Source organism: Salvelinus sp. IW2-2015, unplaced genomic scaffold, assembly GCF_002910315.2.
Source record: "Salvelinus sp. IW2-2015 unplaced genomic scaffold, ASM291031v2 Un_scaffold3146, whole genome shotgun sequence".
Taxonomy (NCBI): domain Eukaryota; kingdom Metazoa; phylum Chordata; class Actinopteri; order Salmoniformes; family Salmonidae; genus Salvelinus; species Salvelinus sp. IW2-2015.
In genome coordinates, this window is record NW_019944435.1 from 20,043 (window position 1) to 28,524 (window position 8,482).

General features: G+C 46.6%; 1 long non-coding RNA gene across 1 annotated transcript in view; it reads left to right on the plus strand.

Annotated features, from left to right (window-relative positions):
* Positions 1 to 8,482, plus strand: part of LOC112075417 (uncharacterized) — a 14,449-nt gene that overhangs the window by 3,462 nt on the left and 2,505 nt on the right. The gene's annotated exons all lie outside the window — the stretch shown is intronic.

The following is an 8,482-nucleotide window of genomic DNA, read 5'->3' on the forward strand; positions in this document are numbered from 1 at the left end:
ACTGTGTCTGCCCAACGTCTGTGTTTGTACCCGGTAAAGAAACAATATTTCATTTCATTGTTATTTATTTAGCACGGATAGTTCACTAGGTAAGCTGAAACATAAGGCACAAGACGTGAGAGTAGAGTCTGTTTCACTGTGTCTGTCTCTAGTAAAGAAACAAGAGGCCAAGCAAGGAGAATGTGAAGTGGAATCGTAAAGCAATTTAATTTGACCTAAGAGGCCATGACAAATATGCATTTTACGCTTCACCCAGCAAGACAACACTTTCATTGATAGTTGTTACTGTAGCAATCATGAGACATGCTACCACCACCACAGAACCACAGGTGTGTCCACGTCCATTTACCAGACATCAGCTACAGGCTTTCATTTACCACACAGTGTCATATATTGAGGGGAAAGCTGAAGGAGCGATACTTATTTGGAGACAGATGAAAGGGAATAGCATGCCATTTGGGATACATTGTAACAGCTTTCGTCTGGAGAAGAGGACCAAGGTGCAGCGTGGTAAGAGTTCATTTTAATAAACAAAATAAACTGAACACTGAAATGACAAAAAAATAATAAAGAGCGAGAACGAAAACGAAACAGTTCTGTAAGGATTACGCACAAAACAGAAAACAATCTCTAACGTTCGTCRTCTGGAGGAGAAGAAGAGGACCAAGATGCAGCGTGGTATGTGTCCATAATGTTTTAATAATAAAACTGAACACTGAAACAAAACAATAAACCGACAAACGAACAGTCCCGAAAGGTGAAACACAAAAACACTAAACAGGAAATAACCACCCACAAAACACAACAGAAAACAGGCTACCTAAATATGGTTCCCAATCAGAGACAATGACTAACACCTGCCTCTGATTGAGAACCATATCAGGCCAAACGAGAAACCCAACATAGAAACACAAAACATAGATAACCCACCCAACTCACGTCCTGACCAACTAAAACAAAGAAATAGCACAAGAACTAGTGTCAGAACGTGACACAATCACCCACAACTCAAAATGGAAAACAGGCTACCTAAGTATGGCTCCCAATCAGAGACAACGATTGGGAACCACAACAGGCCAAACACATAGAAATAGACAACCTAGACATACAACATAGAATGCCCACCCACATCACACCCTGACCAAACAAAACATATAAACATACAAAGCAATCTATGGTCAGGGCGTGACATGCATACTAAGCCTCGATGCTGCTAACCTCGTCATACCTCCACGGAAWACACAGCATGAACAACCTGGTTGTGTCCTAAACCCTATTCCCTATATATACACAGTGCTTTCGGAAAGTATTCAGACCCCTTGACTTTTTCCACATTTTTTTTATGTTACAGCCTTATTCTAAAATTGATTAAATAAAATAAAAAGATCAGCAATCTACACACAATACCCCATAATGACAAAGATCTTCTTTTTTTTGTGCAAATTTATAAAAACACAAGAAACAGAAATACCTTATTTATAGAAGTATTCTGTGCACTACACCGTGTGTAGCGCTATGAGACTCGAAATTGAGCTCAGCTGCATCCTGTTTCCATTGATCATCCTTGAGATGTTTCTACAACTTGATTGGAGTCCACCTGTGGTAAATTAAATTGATTGGACATGATTTGGAAAGGCACACACCTGTCTATATAAGGTCCTACAGTTGACAGTGCATGTCAGAGCAAAAACCAAGCCATGAGGTCGAAGGAATTGTACATAGAGCTCCGAGACAGGATTGTGTCGAGGTACAGATCTGGAGAAGGGTACCAAAACATTTCTGCAGCATTGACAGTCGCCAAGAACATAGTGGCCTCCATCATTCTTAAATGGTAGAAGTTTGCCAAACTGAGCAATCGGGGGAGAAGGGCCTTGGTCAGGGAGGTGACCAAGAACCCGATGGTCACTCTGACAGAGCTCCAGAGTTCCTCTGTGGAGATGGGAGAACCTTCTCTGCAGCACTCCACCAATCKGGCCTTTATGGTGGAGTGGCCAGACGGAAGCCACTCCTCAGTAAAAGGCACATGACACCCCGCTTGGAGTTTGCCAAAAGGCACCTAAACGACTCGCAGAACATGAGAAACAAGATTATCTGGTCTGATATACCAAGCGTCACATTTGGAGGAAACCTGGCACCATCCCTACGGTGAAGCATGGTGGTGGCAGCATCATGCTCTGGGGATGTTTTTCAGTGGCAGAGACTGGGAGACTAGTCAGGATCGAGGCAAAGATGAACTGAGCAAAGTACAGAGAGATCCTTGATGAAAACCTCCTTCGGAGCGCTCAGGATCTCAGACTGGGGTGAAGGTTCACCTTCCAACAGGACGACGACCCTAAGCACACACGCAGGAGTGGCTTCGGGACAAGTCTCTGAATGTCCTTGAGTGGCCCAGCCAGAGCCCTGACTTGGACCCGATTGAACATCTCTGGAGAGACCTGAAAACAGCTGTGCAGCAACGCTCCCCATCCAACCTGACAGAGCTTGAGTATGTTCTGCAGAGAAGAATGGGAGAAACTCTTCAAATACAGAGTGTGCCAAGCTTGTAGCGTCATAGCCAAGAAGGCTCGAGGCTGTAATTCCTGCCAAAGGTGCTTCAAAAAAGTACTGAGTAAAGGGTCTGAATACTTATGTAAATGTGATATTTCAGTTTCTAAAACCCAGGTTTTTTTGCATTGTCATTATGGAGTATTGTGATGTCATTATGAGGTATTGTGATGTCATTATGAGGTATTGTGATGTCATTATGGGGTATTGTGTGTAGATTGATGAGGGGGAAAAAACAACAACTATGTAATCCATTTTAGAATGAGGCCGTAACGTAACAACATGTTGAAAAAAAAGTCAAAGTGGTCTGACTAGTTTCTGAAGGCACGGCGTGGTGCACTAGTTTCTGAGGGCACGGTGTAGTGCACTAGTTTCTGAGGGCACGGTGTAGTGTACTAGTTTCTGAAGGCACGGTGTAGTGCACTAGTTTCTGAAGGCACGGTGTAGTGTACTAGTTTCTGAAGTCACGGTGTAGTGCACTAGTTTCTGAAGGCACGGTGTTGTGCACCGTGGGACGTGACCAATCACTGCGCTGCTCACCACAGTGGCTTATGTGAAGGAGATGTATATTTAGAGAGGAGAGACGGAGGAGAGACGGACATAACGCACCGCGCTGATGCACTCGTCTCTCCAGTGACATCATCAGGGTGCTCTTCAATCACTGGCAGACGGCGGGGGGGCGCACCCAGACTTATTTGGGGTGCCTCATCAGGGCCTGATGGAGGGCCGGGTGGGTGGAGGGCATCGAGAGGGCTGGGGCTGGAGTCAGTAGGAGGTACCATGCCAGCCAGTCATAATGAGTTACAGTGAAAGGAGGGGAGGGTGGAGGCGCGGAGATGGAGATGGGATGGGAGTCAGTGGGTGGCCATGGGTACCTCTGGGAAACATTGGTGCAGTATATTAGGGGAACAGCTGACAGGTACAGATACTTATTGAACAGATGAAAGTATATACTAGCATGCACCATTTCGCCGTTGTATATCCATTTGTACACAGCTTTACGTGCGGCGAGGAGATGATCCAGTGACAGCGTTCACTAGAAGAGTTTCATTTTAGATAATAACAAATAAAGCTGAAACACCCGTATAATGAACAAAAAATACGGAACTAAGAGCCGTAGAGAACGAAAACGAAACACTTCTGTAAGGACGTACGCACAAATCAGACAAACAATCTCTACACGTTCTCATACTGAGAGCAAGAGCAGGCCCAAATGTCAGCTGGTATCTGGCCCATAATGTTCTTTAAAATAACAACTGGCAAGACTGACAACAAAACAATAGCTAAACCGGGAACAAACCCATCACGAACAATAAGTCCCCGAAAGGGGTGGTAAAGCTCGCACAATAACCACTAAACCTTCAGGACACAATACCACCAAGCATACACAATCAGGTGAGATCGAACGCCAGAGAGTGAGTGATTCCCGATAATACTCGACACTATATGTGACTCAGAGACACTCTGCTCTGAATTTGCTCACGCCCATCATACTGAGGCACCGCACAGCGGTGATGCAAAAACTCGCAACATGATATACACACAAATAAACTCATAGCCACTCTATAATACACCACGAACCACGTCCAGACGCAGACATAAACATATAAAATACTACCATAGCACAAACACACTTCAGTCACCAGAACGTCACTCACACAATCCGCTTATCACAACTTCAGAATCCCGGAAAGTAAAAACCCCTCTGTCCGCCTTAAGCTAAGTAGTAGGTCCTCTACATCAAGAACGGACATAACTGTGGCAACCCACTACTGGTCCCAAACACATAGAAAATTAGACAACCTACATACAAACATAGAAATGCACCATCACCCATCACACACTCTGACCAAACAAAACCATTATTAAACACTAACTAAAGCACAATCTATGCGGATCAGCGGCTCGCCACATGCATCACTAAGCCTCGATTAGCTGGCTAACCCTCGTCCATACCTCCACGGAGAAACATCCACGAAATGACACACCTCGGTTGGTTCCTAAACCTAATTCCGTCTAAGTACTATATAACACAGTGCTTTCGGAAATATTCAGACCCCGTTATACTTTTCTTCCACATTGTTGTTTATTTACAAGCCTTATCTAAAATTGATTAAATACAAATAACAAGCATCAAATCTACCACACAATACCCCATAATGACAAAGATCTTCTTTTTTGTGCAAATTACTTAACAAACACCAATGAAAACAGAAATACACTTTGATTCATATAGAAGTAATATTCGTAGCACACACACCGTGTGATAGCGCTATGAGACTCGATAATGTGAGCTCTAGCTGCCTATCCTGTTTCCATTAGATCATCCTGAGATGTGTTACAACTTGCGATTGGAGTCCAACCTTGTATTATTAATGATTTAATTGGACATGGATCTTTGGAAAGGTACCCTCTCTTTCAACTCACAGTACAGGCATGCTGAGAGCAAGCTGTGCATTATTAGAGTCCTGAACAGTTTGTCAGATGCAATCGTCAGAGAAAAAACACCAAACATAGTCGAGAATTGTCAAAAGCAGACGGATTGCGCAATCTGGGAGGTACAAAACAGTCTGCACATGATGCAAGAACATAGTGGCCCCCCATCATTCTAAATGCTTGTAGTAAGTTTGGTCCAAACTGAGCACATTCGGGGGAGAAGGCCTTGGTACAGGAGGTGACAAGAACCGATGGTCACTCTGACAAGTCCAGAGTCCCTTGGAGAGGTGAGAAGCCTTCTCCTGCACAACACTCCCACCAATCGCCTTTAGGTGGAGTGGCCAGAGGAAAGCCACTTCCTTCAGTAAAAGGCACATACACACCGGCGGCTTGGAGTTTGCCAAAAATGGGGCACCTAACGACTCGCAGAACATGGAGAAACACATTTATCTGGTCTGATATACCAAGCGTACCACATTATGGAGGAAAACCTGCGGCACCATTTCCCTACGTGAAGGCAATGGTAGGTGCAGCATTCACTGCCTGCGGGTGTACTTCTCAGCGCAGTCAGAATGAGACAAGTCAGGATCGATGGCAAAGATGACACTGGAGCAAAGTACAAGAGATCCTTTATATGAAAACCCTCCTTCGGAGCGACTCAGGATCTCAGACTTGGCGTGAGTCTTCACCTCAACAGGACGTACGACCTGAAAGCCACCACGCCAGGAGTCCGGCTTCGGGACAAGTCTCTCGATGTACCTTGAGTGGCCCAGCCAGATCGCCTGACTTGGACTCCTCATATTCACCAGCAAGTCATTCGAACCCAATCTTCTGTTGATCTATACCACATTACACTTTATGAACTAACCCACAGCCTGTGCAAGCACACGGCTCCATCCATCCCAACCACTCTCGCATCACAGGTAATCGCATCTTTTGAGGCATATTCTTGCAACAGGAGACATTGGAGAAGATAACTCTAAATACAGATGTGTATCCCACTAGCTCCCAGAGTGCTACCGCTACAATAGCCAGATAGTACAGTCTCATCGACAGGCCTTTAAACTTACTCCCAAAGTGCTTAACCATAACAAATGCTCCATCCTCCATTATCTTGAAGCAAAGCGCATACTGCTCGACATACCTTTGACATGTAAATGTGATAACTTTCAGTTTTCTACAAAGCTCCAGTTTTTTTCGGCACTTTGTCGAATCTTCTATGGACTCTCTTCTCCTATGATCTTACTTAGACTCGTTATTGTCGATTTCATTTATGAGGTATCTGTATGTTCATTATGGTGTAGTTGACCTGTTATGTAGTACTGATAGGACCGGAAAACACCCAACTATGTAATCCATTAGAATAGGCGGCCTCGTAACGTAACCAACTCACTGTTGCGAACCAAAAAGTCCAATAGTTGGAGTTCTCGACTAGTTTCTGAAGGGCACCGCAGTTGGTTGCACTTTTTTGAGGGCCACGGAATCTTGTAGCGTGCACTAGTTCTTGGAAGGCACGGCATGTTCACATCACTATGCTGATCCTGAGGGCACCTGTGATGTGAGTGGCTAGTTTTTGAAGGCACGGCATCAGTGTACGACTAGCATGTTTCTTGAAGGCACGTGTAGTCACTAGTTTGCTGAGGCACGGTAGGTGGTGACTAGTTATATTCGAAGGTCAACGTCGTTGAATGCACTAGTTCTTCTGAAGGCACGCTCGTAGTCACTAGTTTCTGAAGAGCACGGTCCTGTGTGACAGCTAGTTTACTGAAGAGGCACGGGTGTAGTGCACTAGTTCTGAAGGCCCGTGTAGTGCCACTAGTTTCTGAGCACGATGTAGCGTGGCACTAGCTCTCAGCCACGCAGGTGTTCACGCACTCATGTGCGACTTAGTTCCTGAAGGCTACGGGCTGTAGTCGTCCACTAGTTTCCTCGACACAGCACATCTGATGATACTGTAGCCATGTACTAGTTCTCTTGACAGGGCACGTGTTGATTCGCACTGAGTATTCCTGAAGCACTGCGCTGGTGCCAACTACGTTTCTGCAAAGCACGGACGTTTAGTGCCACTAGTTCTGACAGCCCAACGGTGATCAGCTTGCCACAATTTCTGCCCAGCACGGGCTAGGCACTAGGTTTCTGAAGCGCGACGCCTGTAGCTGCACTAGTCTTCTGAAAGGCTGACCCAGATGTTAATGTACTAGTTTACGGACAGGCTACCGTTGCATAGCTTAAGCACTAGTTGCTGAAGCACGACTGTCGTAGTGCCACCTAGCTTTCTGAAGCGCCACGATTGTAGATTTAGCTCACTAGTCTTCTGCAAGGCACTGGTCGCTGTAGCGCCGCCGCTTAGTTACCCAGATCTTCCGAATTTGTATCCTCGAAGGGCACGGTTAGTGCACGTCAGCGTCATTCTGACAGGCACGATTTGATTGATTAGTGCACTAGTTTCTGAAGGCACCGGTTGTAGCTGCACTGACTTCCTGAGCTACTCGTCGGTCAGCTGTACTAGCTTCCTCTGAAGGCTACGGGGTGTAGTCTGCCACTAAGTTTCTTGACAGCACCGCTCTTGTTGTTTGCACCGGTAGGGGACGTGACCAATCAATCTGGCGGCTGCTCACCACACTCGTCTTCATGTGAAGGAGTACTATCTTAGAGCAGCGACACCAGAACGGAGGAGAATCGGACACTTTAACACGCACGCCAGCTGTATGCACTCGTCTTCCAGTGACCATCGATCAGGTGCTTTCAATCATTTGGCCACGACCGGCCGGGGGCGCCACACCAGACTTACTTGGCCGCCTCATCAGGCCCTCGAGTGGACGGGCCTCCGGTTGTGATGGTGCGAAGAGCATCGATCGAGCGCTGGTCTGGAGTCAGTAGCAGGTTACCAGCCAGCCATCATAATGACTTACAGTGAAAGGAGCGGAGGGTGAGCGCGGAGATGACATGGCGCTTATGGGAGTCAGTGAGTGTTCCATGGGCTCCGCAGCATACCTCTCGCGTACTTCCACCCATCGCTCCTGAACGTCTTACCACGTTATTCATAATAGTTACATTGCATCCCAGCGAGCGGGTGGCACCAGCGGATGATGAGATGGATGGAGTCAGTGGAGTGCCCATGCGGACCTCCTGGTCACTCCTCCAGCTCAGACTGGCTACCTAGTCAGCTGATAATGAGTTACAGGAACAGGAGGGGAGAGGTGGTAGCGCGGATAGATGGAATGGATGGGACCTCTCCTGGTCGTGCGCTACTGCATGGTACCCTCTGGACATCCGAGCCTAAGACGCACTGTACCAGTCCAGTCATAACTATGATTACAGGGTAAAGAGGAGAGTGGTGGACGCGCGAGATGGCAATGGTATGGGTGCATGGGTGCCATTGACGTACCTCTGGGCAGAAACTTCCCAGCAGCACATTGTACCAGTCCAGTTCATAAGATGAGTATTACAGTGAACAAGGTGGAGGGCTCGGGAGGACGCCCGGAAGAATGGCAATGGATGC